This window comes from Rhea americana, unplaced genomic scaffold (assembly GCF_003343005.1).
Source record: "Rhea americana isolate MKP2758 unplaced genomic scaffold, rheAme1 scaffold_274, whole genome shotgun sequence".
In the NCBI taxonomy this organism is placed as follows: Eukaryota; Metazoa; Chordata; class Aves; order Rheiformes; family Rheidae; genus Rhea; species Rhea americana.
In genome coordinates this window covers 356,489-373,820 of record NW_028186395.1, presented here as the reverse complement: position 1 = coordinate 373,820, position 17,332 = coordinate 356,489, and positions in this window count along the sequence as shown.

Sequence of the window (17,332 nt, the reverse complement as noted above, 5' to 3'; positions counted from 1 at the left end):
GCATCTTTTAGAGTGTTTCGGGGAGAAACTGTTACAAAGGCTTGTTACCTTTTACAGTTCAAAAGTGGTCTTGTTATTTCTAGTCTGGGTTTATCTAATGTCAGCTTGCAGCTTCTGAACCTTGCTGAGCATTTGCTAAATTAAAATACTGTCTAATATCATGCGATGTCTTCCTGGTGTGGGTGTGCTTGAGTTTTACCAAAACCTAAGATACTGTCTGCCCTCAATCCCTTCCTGTCAGTTCGGTTCCTTGGTCTGTGAAGCAAAGATAAAAGCTGTAGGAAGCGTTAAAAATAAATCCCTGCCTCCTGTGTGTCAGCGGTGAGTCAGGTCTCCCAGCTTGCTGCTCTCCCTTGCAATGTGCTTGGTGCCAGCAAGCCCCCAAGAAAACTAGATGGAGGCGACGTGACCCGACTTCTTGACCTGTTGACCCCAGTGGCTGCTAATGCTGCAAACCTTGCAGAGCGTTGGTGTGCGTCGCCGTCCCCCCTGGGTTACCTGTTTGAGCCTGGACTTGCAGCCTCTCCTCTGCTCTCTCTGGAGCAGCGGTGAGCTGGCATTGCGGGCAGGTCACAAATACGTGTGGTGGCAGAGCTGAAGGTGGGGTGGCGTGTCGAAGGTGTGTGAGAACCCCCTGAGGGAGATGCTAGAAGGGCTTCCAGGTTTTGGCAGCTCCCGTTATGGTTTGAGCTCAACCCAGTGGGTCTGCCTGCCGATCTCCTTCGCTGCTGCACAGGCTGTCGGGGTGGGAGATGCACAGACCGTTGAGGTTGCTGCATTTCAGCGTTAACCTGGTGTGTTAGTTGGGGCTYGGAGCGGGTCAGACAGCCGTGCCTGGGCATGGCAGGGCAGGCTGCTTGGTCCTCTCCACCTGGGCTGGCCGGGTCTGCTCGGAGAAGGGGCCCAGGGTGGCGTGGGGGCTGCAGGGGCTGCTGCCGGCCCGCGTGGTACGGAGCTCTCCTGGGGCAGCCGGCTAGCTGCGCCTTCGCGTTTCGGTGGCTGGTTCTGGAAGTCAGCGGAGCGGAAACTACTCAGTGGYGCCGGCTGCCTTGCCGCTGCCGAGCCCCGAGCGGGCACCGAGCGCGCTCCTATTTTTACACATTTTGCTCTCGTTTGTGTTGGCACGGGCCAGAGAACGAAGCCGATTTAATTGGCAGTTGTGTTTGTGGCCAGGGTGTTATGAAAAGGTTTTCTGTCTCTCCCTGTAAGTTACACTGAATATGTTTTCATTCTTAATATAATATTCACTTCATTATTAGCTGAAAGAGGCTCTTTTGAAAGATTTTTTTTTCCTCCCCTCATCCAAAAATACATTAAACAGTCCCTTCATGCAGCARTGCTCTGAGGGCTGGGATTGTCTGCCGGAGGGGAAGTGAGAAACCCGATGGTAAATGGGATTTATACAGAAATTCCTTTCTTTCCCAGGGTGCTTAAACAGTGCCCCAATGTGTTGAAACGGCTGCTGGCTGCAAAGCCCGGGCATCGGTGTCGCCTTTTGCCGAGCACGAGAGCTGGGTTGGTTGCGAGCGACGGATGAGGTGCGCTCTGCAGGGGACCTCGGGGCAGACCCCCAAAGCACAGGTCCACGATGCCTGCTGAAGGGCTAAGGCAGCTGCTTTTCCCCTTTGCCGTGTGGTTCGCTCTTCCTTCCCACAGAGCGGAGACGCAAGTGGGTGCCGGCTGAGGCCGTTGGCCCCCAGAGCTGGAATTTCCTGATGGTAACTGGTCATGCATAGCTGGGCCGGGCATCGGGAAATGCTGCGTGTGCTTTGCGGGGTTACTCAGCTCGTCGCTGTTAGGTGGCCAAGGGTTTTCCTGCATCAGCAAGGTTTGGGGAATATGTTCYTTGTTGGGTGGATTTTAGGGGCATCGCATGTGGCTGGGGCCCTGCATACCGGCCTCTGCCGTTCTTTTTATGGGCTCTATGAAAGGTGGAATTTCTGTAAGGTTTTTGCCTCTAGCTCTGGGAAAAGATCTTATGACCTGCAGGAGGAGGAGTGGAAGCTGCTCTTGGGGACAAGATCATCCGCAGAGCACCCTGTCTTGTGTGCCTCCTGAGGCTGGCTCAGCCCTCCCTTGGGTGTTGAGTAGTGGAGACCTTRTTTGGTCCTGGGGGGAAATGGTCTTTGCTTTCCTCTCTCACCCTTGCATCTGAGATCTGATAGTTTATAGGGCTGCTTGAACACACCAAGCTGCAGCAATGGGAACTGGCTGGCCAGGATGGTGCAAAGGGGAAACCTGGCCTGGAGAGCACTGGCCTGAAGGAAGATGGAGAGGATGGAGCAAATGTAGCTGCCACCAAATTCACAGCTCACTGTCATGGCTCTGGGACCAGCAAGGAGGTCTGCTGTGCTTGTTTTGACCTTGGCCCACGTAGATGCAATGATAGTATGTGTYGTCAGTCAAATGAGGGCTGGAGCTAGAGCAGAGACCCTAGGGACCATGCCAATGAGTACATTAAAATGGTGTGTGCAGATACTGCTTTCCCCAAATGGTTCATGACCTGGAGTTGTTCCAATGGGGAAACAAGCTTGCGCTGCAGGAGGAGCCTCCCTGCCCTGTTCTCATCAGGGGCCGTGTGAGAGCAGCGTTCCCCTTTGGGGTTTTGGCTGAGTTTGTTATGTGGGACCCACCTTTTCGTGGAGTCACTGACTCTGCTCCTGCCAGACCTTTGGCAAGAGCTGCTTGGAGAGCCTTCCTTTTACTTGTTGAAAAAAAGTATAGGAAAGTGCATGAGCTGTTTTTTATCGTGAGATTACATGAGATTCCACACTTAAAGAAGGCTCTCTTGTGTGAGTTTTACTAATCTGCACACTCTTGTTTAAGAAATGAAATAATCTGGCTATGTTTTTTGAGCACTTTAGTYTAAAAAAGCACGGTGAGGCCCCCATCTGCTTTTTTTCTGAAAGGCAATTATTGCACATGCACAGAATTTGTTAGGTAAATTTGAAAGCAGTGTGAGGGCTTTGGAATTAAGATTTACTACAATGAGGAAAAGCAAGAATATCCTCAATTGGAGCAGCCAGATAAGGAGTGTGCAGGCCATCATGTCTTAGGGCTCTTCCCAAAGCTTGTCCTCCTCTCCAGTCCTGAAGTGCAGTGCTGCTGTGGGAGGCTACTGCAGTCCTCGGTGGAAGAAGCTGGAGACCCACTGGATCCCTGCTGCCTCCTTCAAAGACGCACAGAGTTTAACTGACACAGAGCTCAAGGTGCTCTTGTGAAGGGTACAGAGGAGTGTAGAGATGCCACCTTCTTGGAGCACGGATTTCTTCTCCTTTAAGGGAGTGTAAACGCAAATCCCGCTCTGCCTTGCTTCGGAGCACAGGAGCYAAGCGACTGTGCTGCTTCCCCTGTGGTCAGCTGGATCATTCCTTACGATCCTGTGAAATGCATTAGGGATAGTGCCATGCGCTGATGAGTATTCAAGACCTGGGTGTAATTGGGAACAATTAACAGATGTTCACTGAAACAACTGCTTGCTGTTGCTCCCGGTGCTGAGCTCTGTCTCACAGCTGATGTAACCATCACCTCCCTTCCTGTTCTGGAGATGGTCATGAGAGGGGACTACATCTAAGTGAGCTCCCTCCAGACGAGTCAAGCTGGCCARTGCAGATCTCACCTAAAAGGTACTGTTTGGAGGAGTTCAGCTTGTGCAGGTCAGGAGACAGCACGATTCAGCTGCTCACCTGGCTCCATGCACTCGTTTCCCATCTTTTTAGCCATCTCCCTTGCAAACACAAGCACATTGGTGGAGTCCCACATCCCTGGTGCTCTGATGGAAGCTGAAGAAGGGCGGTATGAGTGGCTCCAGGGCAGCAGCCAGCCTTTGTGCTCCCTGGCACCATGTCCCTGATCCCAAGCCATGCAAAACCACTGCCACGTGGGTGTCTCCACTCAGTAGTTGAGTCAGGCCACYATGAGAAGCCACAGAAATGCTGTTGGAGCCAGACCCACTTAAGCTCTGCCGGACTATAGAGACCTCTCCTCCATCACTAGTTCCCATTTTGGCTACAAAGTTTCCTCATCTTCCTTTCAGGCCAGTTGGTGGGAGTTTAAGTTAAGATGCTGCTTTGAGTTAACAGGACGCTGAAGACAAGTCTCTTAACAGGGAAAGAGATAAAGAAGCACCTGTGCATTGAGGAATGTTGGGTGTTGGCCCTCTGCTTGGCCTGGGGCGAGTGCATCCAACCAAATTTCAGACAGTTGTCCCATAAAGAGTGCTTTGAGCAGTAGGCTGCTTCCCTTTCAAGGAGGTCATAACCTGGTTGTTGATCTAGATGGCTCTTCTGTGCCAGGTCTGAGCCCAGGAGCTGCAGGAGTGAGTGATGTGCTGTAAGACACTAGGGAACACTGGGCTTTGCACCAGCATCCTGAATGATCCAGGGTCTGCCACCTTGCTGCAAAGCTAAGCTATCCTTCCCCTCTGCTGATGTCACCAGAGAAGTAGACATGTGAAGTATCTAGATTACTTTTTTTCCCTCTTCAAGCTTTTGGGAGAGGGCCAAGCAGTGTTAATCTGTGTTTTCCAAGGCCCATGTTGGTCTGTTCCCTCTACCCTTTCCATGTGTTCCTCTTGACCAGTTCACCCCAGTTTCTCTCTCCTTTCTCCCCTATTAAGGATTATCCTCTAGCAGAAGGCCACATGGGAGTCACATCAAGCAGAAAGGAGGCTCCAAGGAGCAGTTTGGGTTTGTGGTCAAGAAGGCTGTGGAGTGGGTGGGGGAAAAGGAGGATCTGAATTAAATTTTAAAATAGGACTGAAAGTTAAGGCTGGAATCCTTCCCCAATCCTGGAATAACAAGTGTTTGACGCACTGCCTGGCTTGGCTGATTGTAGGGGAAAGAAAGATTTACAGCACTACCTTCGAGCAGCAGGGTAGGGGAGGGAAGAAATGCCAGAACTTCCCGAGCATTTAGTGGCACAGAGCAAACCTTGTGTTAGCCGGGGCTGGCTTCGGAGGTTTCTGCATTCATTTGTCAAAGGACTGATCCCACTGAGAATAACTAGCTTAAGCCAAGAGCATGGAGGTAATTAAGACTGGACCTAATGTAGCTACATATGACTTGCTCTTGGAGCAGTATTTGGGAAGGGCAGGCTTGCAGTCACAAGGCAATTACAGTCACCTCTATCATAGCTGTTTCTTGGAAGGACTAACAGGAAAGTGTGGAATGCCAAAGAGACCAGGGGAAATCGCAGAGGCTTTCCAGGCAGCTTTGGGCATTCGTTCTTGGTCTCTTGCTTTCTTGCCTGCCTCAGGTCTTGGTAGTAGGACTGGCTCGTTCAGGAAAGCTTCAGGGAATGCTAAAACCAGTTTGCTGCAGCAGCAAGTGTTGCTAATGCAGGGGGTCTGAATTCTGGTGGTGGTGAGAGGCAGTGAGCAGCGATGCAAAGGGAACAGCCGAGGTGTCTGAGCCTTTCATAGCCTGGCCAGGGAGGGATGCAGAACCAGCATCCCCAGGGTTGGGGGTGGCTGTGGAGCTGGACAAAATGTTAGAAATCTGTGAACTACAAAGTGAAGTGCAGGGACTGAGGAAGAAGGTGGCACAGTTGCTTGGGAACAGCTTGATTTTTCCATGCCCTCACATTTTCCTGTTTTAAAACACTTGTGAGGAAGGTGGAAAATGTGGAGGCCAGAAGGGGGTAGAGGGTGGGAAGGGAGGGGAGAGAGGACAGCAAATATTCTGCTTCCTCAGGAATTTGGGACGCTGTTTCCTGCCACCAGGAAGAGTCCGGTCTGGCCGGTCTTTGTAGCACAGGAGGTGTGAATGTGTTGTCCCCTGCTGAATCTGTGCATGGGTTTTGGGTGGCAGAGAGAGGCACAAGTGGGAAGCAGTGCTGTGAATCACAGCGGAGAGRCGGCTGGACCAGAGCCCTGAGCAGCCCTGCGAGGCCAGAGCCCCAACTGGCTCAATGTAGGCATGAGAAAACCAGGCTGGAAGGGGAATATACCACTGTACTTTGAGCAGCTCACATGGCCCAGCATGCCCCATCTTCTGGCACAGGACCCGTGGGGGTCCCCGTCCCCCTGTGCATGCTGTGATGGATTGGAGAAATGCTAGGCCATGCAGCACGGGGTGGGGTTCAGGTCAAATGTGCTGCTCCCCATGTCCGCTGGTGCTCGGGTCTGCAGTGGGCTTTCAGATGGAGGAGTGGAACTATTCTACCTTGCTGGCATGGGCATTTGGGCCTCACACAGGCCTGGCCCTAGGAAGCAAGGTGCTTTGCTGGGTACCAGCCCTTCTGCAAGAGCAGCCATCATCCATCTGTCTTCTCTGAGCACCTGGTGCAAACACCTGGAATCCTGCTTGGGCATCTTGTTGCTGCTCCTGGGCAGTTTTGTGGTTTGTGGAAAAAACAGCTCCTGCTGGGAGCTGGGTGTAAAGTGGCTCATACTCATCCCAGAGGCCCCTGGCATGGCTGGACGTGGCTTGCAGGCAGCTATGGCAGTGCTATGGGATGGGCATTCGGTTGGGCAATTCCAGCTCACACAGCTTCTACCACGTGCCTGGAGCTATGTTTATTTTTCAGAGGTATCAAGCGCTGCTGGGGCCTGATGACTTTGCCTGTCATCATCAGCTCCAGGATGTCTTCCTGCCCTCATTTCTTTGCCATTTAGACAGGTCAAAAAGATTATAGATGGAGAAGGGGAAAAAGGAGCTTTCAGGCTAAGTAAAAACCTTTTTCCCCATTACTGGTACTTCTAGGAGCATTTGGAGAAGCCAGCCTGAGCAGGCATGGGAAAGGGCTGGCAAATCTCCTGCCTTCCCCAGGACCAGGCCTGACCACCCTGTGCTAGCCAAGGTGTGGGAACTACCCTGGACCAAGGCTAAGGACAGAAACACTTAGGCTTAATATCAGGAGAAGAGATTTCAGGGTCATTTTTTATTCTGTGTATACTTCCATGAACTTCTTTTGCTAAGATCTTTCAGTAGAGCAAGGGATCTCACTGTCTCTAATCCTACTGCTCTTTCCTCTTCTCTCCTTTTCTCTTTCCATGGCACCATCCATGTCTTCTCGGGCAGGAGCTGTAATCTYAAGCTGGGCAGCAGCTCTCCAGGCTTTACTATGTCCTGGCAGACACCAGTTGGCAAGAGCCGTCAGCACCCAGGGGACTTTGGCCAACACCATGCTGAGACAGGGGTTATCTCCAGGACMCTTACCTCTCCAGGACATTCCCCTCGTCAGGACAGCAAATGAGTCTTTGCCCATCTGCGTCTCCTYGAGTGCTTATGGCATTTACTTGCATGGTTGGTGCTATTTACAGATGGGGGAGCAGAGGCATGTCAGGGGACCAACTGTGGCAGGCAGCAGTGATGAGAACAGAGAGAAGCCGTCCCACAGCCTGCTTCCAACACAGGAATGGGCCAGATCAGTGCAGGAGGGCAAGCTGCATGGTGCCTGTGCTATGTTGCTCTCCGAATGTGATGGTCAAGCCTTGTGGACTTGGTGTGAGTCAGAGGGTACTTTTTCTTAAATTAGGCATCATGCCCAAATGCTAGTAGTTGCCAGATTGGGGTTAAAGCCTTCACTTCTGTTGTCCAACCTTTAAAGAAAGGTGATTGGAGAGATGAAGGGAGGAAGGATCCCCCAAAAGATGATTTGTTTCTCATGAGCTAGGCATCACTGGTAGAACCCAGAACTTCAGAGTTCTGTTAAATAAATGTGGGAGTTTTGTGTTTCTTTTTCCAAAGGAGAACAGGATTAGTAAGGGAACAGGAAATAGTATTTGGTTTGACATACCTGAGGGTTTCCATTCCAAGTTCCTGCCTTGAGTGCTTGATGCCATGAGGAGAATATGTGGATAGTCCTAAAGAGGCACTGTCCCATCTGGTGGAAATATTTTTGGAAAAGAAGAGGTCTGATTACCACCTCTCTGCCCCATGCACACTGCTGTTTTGTTCAATTTCATGTTCTTGAGTATTTTCATAAACTTTTGCATTTTAGGACATTTTTAAGCTGGAGGTATGACAAACTGCTGCCAGTCTGTGAACAAAGTCTTTCACAGGTGTGATATACTCTCCCGGGCTCTCTCTGGGCCTGATTGCAAATACTGGTGCTTCCTGGAGGGATGGAGGCTGGGTAGCTGGCCCATGGGGCAGCACTTGCTTGGGTGGTCCAGCTAGGATGACAGGGAGTGACGAGAAAGCACGTTCATCTCATTTTTGTAGACCACAGTTGATTCATCTTGAATTTGATTGTTCACTGTTTTGGATTCACCAAGCCTAAACCCTATCCCATGGGGGTAAGTTTGTCTACTTGGATCAGGTCAAGATTTCTCAGAGAAGTGTTTCCAGTGGGTTATGGCTGCTGCCAACGGATGCTTAGGCAGGCGACCAATGTTTGTTGATCACTCATGAGTGCAAAAGCTTGTCCGACCAGACACGATAAGGACCAAAAYGACAGGTTATGACAGCAGAACAATCTTTTTGACGTAAAGTCCAAATGCCTTCGTGCATTGCGAGGCAGCAGCAGAGAATGGCTCTGATTTTGGGGTGAATGGAGCAGAAATTCCATTGCCCTGAAGTCTGCAAAATTCAGTGTCCCTCAACTCAGCCCTACCTGGCAAGGTGGGAAAGCAGGAYGGGGCTGTATGTCCCTGGCCTCCCAGGAATAGGTTGCTGGAGTAATTCAGGTCCTTGTTGCAGCAGCTCCTCTGCAGCTCTCTTCCAAGGACAACGTGATAAAGATCAGGCRTTGATATTTCCACATGCGCAGTGCATAGGGGGAGATCACAAAAGGAAATTGTTGAATGACTGTGGCACCTTGCTAAGGGGATTAAAGACACGATTGAAGAACTTTCACCTGGAACAGCTTCTCTGGACAGATTAGAGATTATGCACTCATAGCACACTTCACATGGAGAAGAGAAGACGAGGGAAGTATTGAAGGGGAAAACAGGCCAGGGAGGAGGATGTTAGTATGAGATAATGTGCCAAAAGCAAGAAGTGACCCGACAGTGTGTAGGAACCATCAGAAAGAGGACTGTAACCTGAACACGGACTGATTTGGGTCCTGGAAATAAAAGAAGAAAAACAAGTGTTCCCCAGGGCTGAAGAACTGTCCCATAACAAGGTGTGGGGGAGAGGATGATAAGATCTTGGATAAATGTGAATATTGCAAGAACAAGAGAATTTCAGTCTTGGCTACTGCAGTTTGGCTCTCTAGTCTCAATCTGAATCTTGCTGAAGAAGTTAAAGCCAACCAAACTCTAAAGTGCTGGGAGGAAGTGTCAAAACTCTTCCCAGACAACCTCTACCTCGTGACAGTGCCTGAGAGAGGTGAGTGCTGGCCCCGAATCCCCAGCATGGCTGTGCAATTTGGAGAAAGGCATTTGCATCCAGCTACCACAAGTATGTTGAAATTCACAGTGAGCACAAGGAGGACTTTGATCAAAGCACAGCAGGCGTTTTAGGCATGCTCACATGGGGCTGGCAAAAGGCCCTGTGCTTATGGGACACCCAAGGGAGGCTGCAGGGGCTCTGCAGGGACAGAAAATTGATGTCTCACTGAACACTGGTTTGACTTAGTGATCAAAGGGGCAGTTTTGCCCATTCAGTACTAAATTGCTGGAAATTATATTTAACTTACAGTCCTCCTTGGTGCTGTCTCCTCTCCTGGGAGCAGCACCATGCAGGCTTGGGCTTGGGCTTGGCTCTGCAGTGGCCTGACCCTCACCTCCTTTCTCCTACTTAGCTGGAAATACTTTGTGTCCTGGCCCTGCTCTGTTCCAGCCCCACTATCCTGCCTATGGGCCCACGCATGGCCGGCTTTTATGATGCAGATTTTCTTGGCGTACAGCTCTGTGCAGAGAGGGCAGAGCGACCCGTGCGCGTGCATGGAAGGCAGAGAGCTGCAAGCCATGCCAGCCGCAGGAGCAGGCTGAGGACACAGGAAGAGCAAGCTTTCCAGTGAGACCACYGTGGTGGTATTGGCCTTGGGGACAACAGGTCTGGCTGCAGGTTAGTCAGGGCCAGTAGATGCTTCCACACTTCCCAGACCATCAGGAGGTTTCTGCTCTGGCTGAGCAGGGGTGCTTGTGGCCAGGCTTTGTGCCATGGGAGCTGCCCTGGCAGTACACTGGGTGCTCRCTGGGGCCCTGGGGACTTGGAGCCACCTCACAGGTTGAGTTTGCTTAGGTGCCACTTGGAGAGACATGAAACTTTGGCACAGACCTGGGGTAATATCCTGTTAAAGAGATTTACGCTTGGGTGCTTGCTACAGCCTGGCTTGCACAGAGGTGTCACCAGGCTCCGGTGATGTGTGGCAGTTTGGTGACTTGGCTGTGGTGGGTGACTCTGCCTGGCTTAGGTATCCAGTGCAGCACCTTTGCTGTCCTGGGCAGTGTGAAGAGCTTGGCTGGAGACCAGAGCTGGCATGGGCACTGATGGCACCAGAATCAGTTGATGGGAGCTGTGGGACTGAGGACAGTATTGAGGACCAGAAGAAGGGAGGGATGCCTCCAAAGGCYGGGACTGCTGCTTGGGCAGGGGGGAATGGGCAGCATCCCAGCACAGGGGAGCCTGGCCACGGGGCTGGGGGGCAGAGGGATGCAGGGTTATCCTGGCCCCATGGCTGGGGTGCTCCCAGGGGTGGAGCAAGCAGGCCCTGGCATGCCCTGGCTTGGTGCGATTCCCCTCCGCCCCAGTGCCCTGCTCTGCCCCACAGCCCGGAGYGGTGGTGGGGGCCCCAGGGCTCAGTCCCAACCCATGTCTCGCCAGGCTCCAAGCTGCTCTGTGGTTCTCCTCTTCTCCTCTGTATTGTATTTATTTATTTATACGGAGAATGTAATAAAACTCCAGCAGGAAACGGAGGCGATTCCCTGCCATTCCCCGCAAGCTGGCCCTGGGACGGGATGAACAAGGAGGTGCATTGTGCAGCGGAGGCCTGCCTGCCAGCGCCGGCTCGCGCGCGGGGCCGAGGGGCCCCGCGCTGGGTGAAGAAAGAGCCGTGTGTGTGCACGCACCGGGGCTGGTGCTGACACCGGGCCRTGGGGAGCGTGGGTCGTGGCAGCGCCGTGGCGCCGCGAGCTGGAGCGTCCCGGAGGGGGGCAGCTTCACGTTGGGGAAACGGCCGTGTCCAAGCACAGCGGTGCAGGTCGCGGGGCTAGGAATGAAAGGGCTTCTGTGCTGGCTTGGGACGTCATCTGGGGAGTGTGCTGGTACCGCAGAGCAAAGTGCAGACGCAGCGCTTCTCCTCTGCCCTTTCTCAGGCAGCCAGGAAGTGTGGGGAGGGATGAAGGTCAGCTGGGGGGCAGACATTCTCCCCTGCTTTTCTTCCCAGGGCTCAGTCAGCCAGGAAGAAGCTCCAGAATTTTGCTGTCTCAGTGAGGCAGTGGCTGTGAGCTGCTGCCATTTTGCCATCAGTAGGGTTCAGAGTGAACACTAGCCAATTGAGGCCTACATCTCTCCTGTCTTCCCCCAGGCAGCCCAGCATAGTGGACTGCTGAGGTGCGTGGGGCAAGCACGGGGCCGGGCAGGGCTTGGTGTGGCTTTCCTCGTCCTCTCGCCAGGCAATTCCCGGCAATGGGCCACTGCCAAGTGGGGCTCTTTGCCTCCCCGCTGTCCCTTCGTGCTCTGGAAAGAGGCTGCAGCTGGCGGCGGGGCCTGTCCTCCTCCGCGAGACCCCGCAGAATGGGGGAAACCGTCTCTGCTGGAGATGAATCTCATCCCCCCAGCACCTTGCCTCTGCGTGTTTTTTTCCGACAATGTGTCTCGGGGGCTTGCGGAGGGAACGGCGCTGGTGCCTACGAGCCAGAGGGACACTGGTGTGACCGCTAGGGGATGGCCAGGGCGCTGCACAGGCTGTGTCCCCAGGAGGGGACAGTGGCACTGCCACCCGGGAACCCCTGTCGCAGCAGTCCCCAGCCGGCCCGCGCGGCTGTGGCCATGGCAGCAGCCCGCCCCGAAGCCCCGTCTGCTGCCGCAGGGGGCTGTCGGCGCTGCACGCCTCCCCCCCGGCGCTCAGCAGCRCCTTTTATTGCCCTGAGCTGTGCGATCACCCTTTCTCGGCTCGGGAACGCAAACACGGAGCCGGCAGCCGGCGTGGAGCAGCCAACTGCAGCGCCTCTCGCAAGGCGTGGGCGCGCGGGACAGCCGGCACCAGCGGACCCGTGGGGCACGGCCACAGGCACCCTTGCCTCAGCCACCCGGCCAGCCTGCTCCCCGTCTCGGATTTAGGAGAAAGCACTGGGATTGCTCAGTGCCCAGAGACCCTTTCAGGGCAACGGTGCCTTTTGATCTTCTCAAACGCAGCTCTTGCAGCTGCTAGAATTACCAAAACCACACGCCAAAGGGAAAGGGGGGCAAGAAACCCCCCATCTCACAGAGAGTGTCTTTGCAGTCCCCTCCCACCCCCCCCAGTGCAGCGTTACGGAGAAGCTGACGCTGCTGCCCGTGACCAGGTAGGTATCCCCAACATGGGCCGAATTCAGGCTGGCCAGGGRCATCCTCCCGCTCGTGGCAGCCTCTGCCATACTACAGGCAGCACTTTGGGCCAAGGAGCATGCGCAGTCAGATGCCTCCTTCCCCAGAGTGGGGGATCGAGTGAGCCCCCGCCCTGGCTCTCAGCTGGGAAGTCATGGGCTGGCGGGTCCGTAGTTCCTCAGGGACCTACCGTGCCTGCTGCCCACACACCGGTTCTACCATGCCCACGATGCCCTTCTGGAAATGGGTTGCCTGCCTGGAGACACGAGGTTCAAACAGCCTGGAAAGACATCAAAATAGCTGTAGCTTAGGTGTATGATTAGCGGGACTGCTAATCCCCCCCGCCGGGGTTCTCGCTGAGTTGCTATAATTAATGCCTGAGTCAGGGAAGAAATGGCTTTTCTCTTCCGCTGGCCCTGGCTGCTGACGGGGGTTGAGGCAGGGCCAGCACTGCGAAGGCCCCTCCGGCTCACCCATCTCCTCCTGCCGGTGTCAGGTTCCTCTGCCTGTTGGTTTGGTGCCTGTTCCCGAATATCCTCACCTTCCCACRGCACGCAGCTGCGCGCCCACGGCGGGGAGCCCAGCACGATGCTGACAGTGGCCACAGGGGCACAGAGCCCTGAGCAGCCTTAGCTTGCCCCGTGACGGCGCTTGCATCACACGGGAGCGTGCCCGGTGGACAGGAAGGGTTTTAGCCTGAGCATCGTTCCTGGCCATCAGCATGGCCGGTTCCTGGCAGGGGACATGGCCACGAGCAGGCCAGGCCCCGGCTGGCCCGGGGCAGGCGCCCGCAAGACGGCTGCCGCGGGAGGCAAGCGGCTGCTCTCTTGGGCATGCCGGTGCCAGGTGTGGCCAGCCGGGCTGGGTGTCCCCCCGTGGCCACGCGTGATACCTGCTATGGCAGGCGGAGGCAGTCCCAGGATGGACCCCTCCACCTGCTCGCCTGGCCATCCGGCCCTGGCGCCAGCGCCCCTTTGAAATCGAACCAGCTGGCCTTTCGCGCCAGCTATTCTTGTGAAATTCTTCGGGAAGGGAAAATTATCTCCCCAGATTCCTGCTAGGCTGAGCCTTTGCCCTCCCTCCCGCACTGGCATGGTGTGTCCCTCCGAGCCGAGGCTCAGTCCTGGGCACAGCTGGTGGCTGTCCTTGTACTTTGGACTTTATCTCTCTGCCTTGGCCTCAGGGAGAGCCAGGATCGCCGAGGGTCCATGGTCTTGCCTCAGTAGAGCGGAGCCTGCTGGGGAAGGCTGCAGGCAGAAACTGCACAGAGCCAGCATGCGGTTCCTCATCTCCGTGCACCATGTCCCACCTGCCCCTTTCCCAGACACCATGGTACAGCACCAGTGGCTCCCTCCCCAGCAGAAGCTGGCTCCATCACTCGTGCCAAGGGTGTGGGTCTCCCAGACCTTGTGACCCCCAGGGAGTATCCATCTGGGTGGGCATTTTGCAGCTTCCCTTTGCACCTAGGCAGCAGCGGGAGGGGGGATTTTTCTCAACTCCCAGTCTTTCTACTCTCCTTCCCCCTCTCCTTGCTGAGGATCTCGAACAGGTTTGCAAGCACTGTTGACGGGAAGAAAGGAAATGGGGCGAAGCTGCTGCCAGGAACCACAGGCTCCCAGGCTCCTGCGATACGGCCTCGCGCTCCACCAGCCTGGATGATTCCYGGGCAGGATTTCTGTGCAGCCTCTGTGATTTCTTTATTCAAGCTATTGATATTGGATTCCTAGCCCAGGGACACTTCCAAAGCCATAAATCTGCTGTGTTGCTCTACCTGGTGTTCTTGTTTTCACTGCAAGGCTTCCAGACCTGCTGGAGATCTCGGCTTCTGTGCATGACTGGGCCGCCAGCTGTCCCAGGCGCGGTGGGCACAGCGCTCTCGGCTGCACTGTCCCCTCCTCGGGCGCCATGGCAGCCGGAGCGGGAGCTATGCTGTGGGGCAGCACTGCAGAGCCGCGCCATGCAATGCAGTGTGCTGGTACAACCAGCCAGCGGGTTGCTCAGCACCAGGCATGGCTGGTTGCTGTTGACCGGTGTCACACTGAGAGAGGAAGACTTGGCCAAGAGTTTTGATGGCTGCAGCACTCCCTGCTACCCACCCATCCCCAAACACATCAGGCTGGGACCAAGCAGCCACCACCGCAGATGGGACAAGACTATGGCTCTGGGCAAGGCCCTCTGCTGTCCCCACTGGTGACCCCTGAGCCTTTGGGCCCATTGGGCAGGATGTGGGCACCCCATGAGGTGTCAAAGCAGGGCCAAGAAGGGTGTTGGGGGGGGGGGAGGAGCACTCCAGGATGCCACTCCATGGTGCAGGGTGGAGGTGATGGATGGCTGCTCCTCTGTGTTAAAAGGAGCCCCTTGACTCTGAAAATCCACGTGTTGCTCTTGGCTGGGTCACAGCACCTCCTGCCAAGAGCAACAGTTTTACATATTAAAGCAAAATTAAATTAAAAGGCATTTATTTGTGCATTTGCCTCCCATTAACCCTTTGTGGCTCCAGCAGTTGGCTCTGGAGCTGGGGGGGGCACTCAGTGGAGCCAGCTCGTGGTCCTCAGCCACACCAGGGCAAGCTGGGACGGTGGGACACAGCTGAGGGCTCCATCTCTGGGGTTGGATGCCACCAGGCGAGAGGCACAGCACTGTGATGGGGGCCCTTCCCCAGGCACCCCGAGCTGGGGTAGCTGGAAGGGCGCTGCAAGGCTGGCGTGCTCAGGTGATGGGGAGGCCAGGCGGGTGGCAAGCGACGGGCTGGCTGAATTTTCCCTTTGTGCAGCCCTGCTGGATAAATACACCAGAGAGTCCAACATCAACGAAACGGGAGGCCGGTCAGGCAGGACAAAAGCATCTTTGAGAGCTGCAAGTTGGGGCAGAAGTGACGGGTTCTGGGTGCCAGCTGCTCCTTCCCCTCTCTTGCCCTCGCTGAAGCCCCACTGCCCATGGGGCTGAGCACCACAGTGCAGAGGCAGAGCACTGCCCCATAAACAGCAAAGGTGCTGGCACTGTGAGAGTCCTCCCAGCCTCCTCCCATGGGCGCTGCTGTGCCTGTTGCTCACCCAGAGCTTTTGCTGCATGGCTGGAGCTGTTTTCTGAGACATTTGGCTGTTTCTGGGTTCTATTTCCAAGCTTTTCTCAGCAAATGTCTCCAAAACCAAAATTCAGATTCACTTTGGTCCCAGGATGCTGGGAGCTGGGCTTTAGGGTGGTGAGCTGCCCTTGGAGAGGTGGCAGCTGCAGCCCTCACTCCACACAAGACACAGCTCAGTGTCGGGGCCCCATCCTGGAMCAGGGTAGACAGGAGGAGGGGATGAGGATGGAATGAGGGACCAAGGACAGGTGCCAGCACCCCACTGCACAAATGTCACTCAAAGCCCAGCCATGGCAGAGCTGCATCTGTTGGGGCTTGGGGATGGTGGCAGAGGGCTGGGAGGACTTCAAATGYCCAGAAACAGCACCTGCATGCAGGGATGGTAGTGGGTGCTTTCATCCTCGAACTCAGGACAAGGTTCTCAGGTTCTCATTCACTGCTTGTGAGTGAGATGTTTTGGTCCTCAGCTCCGAGGGGATGGAGAAGTAAGGGCAAAGCTGCTGCAGCACAGCAAGAAACTCCACCAGCCTGTAAACCAGGAGAGCCCACYCTGGGCAGGGCTGTGGCCCAGAGAAGCATGGTGAACGTGGCGTGTGGCCGGAGGATCTGCTGAGTGGTCGGAAGAGCATAAACCCCCCCAAATGCCTGTTCTTTGAGGTGCCCACAGTGTGGCTTGTCCCACCTAGGGCTTGAAACCCCCCCCCCCCCGCAACCTGGTCACTCTTGCATGCCACCTGGCTACGTGGGAAGGCAATTTTGGGGAACATCCCGTGTTGGCAGCCAGCCAGAACAACCCCCCCCCCCATGAGCGCCCCAAGTTACATTTTTTTCCCCCTCAACTTCTTGTCCTGTGGCACCGGAGCCAGGCAAGCGGTCACCCTGTGATACAAGGAAATTCCAGCCTGACTGCTTATCTTGTGCACTGTTATAATAACTGATAAGCAGCTCCCATGGAATTTCCTTATATCACAGAATTGGGTATGTTTAAATAATATACGGCTCGAGTGTCTGCACGGGGCTGGCGATTAGGGGCGGTGTTGACAGCCTGTTATGTTGTTACTAAATAAGTAACAGGGCTCAGTCCTGCCTGCGGGAACGCCTGGGAACAGCCCCGCACCCGCACCCAAAGGCGCCTGGTGCGCAGCACGCGGCGGGCCCGGCCCGGCGCCCTGCGCAGGGGGCTGCGGCCGCGCAGCCCTGCCCCGGCCCTGCCTGTCCGCCGGCCCCGCACGAGCTCCACCCGCGCCCGTCCCCAACACGCGTGTCGTATTTCTAACGATGCCGCGATTGCCCTTGGCTCCTCCAGCCGGGAGGTCCCCTGCCGCCCTGCGCGGCCCCCTCCTCCTCACCGACGGGCCACGAAGCACCCGCGGCCGCGGCGGGGGGGCCGCTCGCCCACGCGTGCGCGCAGCCGCCCACGCGCCGCCCCCCACTCCCACGGGCTGCTCCCCCCGGCACCGGGCCGAGGCGGTGCCGCCGCCACCCTGCTACTGTCGCCGCGCTGCCGGCGCCTCGGCCCCGCGCCCCTTCGGCCGGGGACTCGGGGGGGGGGGGAGGCCGCGGCCGCGTGCGTGATGTGTGCGCCCACATTGTGCGTGGGAGGGGTGGCACTGGGGCTCGGTGTGTCTGTGTGTGTGTGCGCGCACCCCCGTGTGTGGGCATGGGCTCTGTGTGTGTGTCTGGGGGGGGGATATGTGAGGGGCGCTGCACGGCTGTGTGCACACGAGTGTGTGAAGACGAGCTCCGTTTGCGCGTGTGCGCGAATGCGCGTGTGCGCGTGTGCGCCCACCCGCACCTGCGTGTGCAGGCGCTGGGGCAGCCCGTG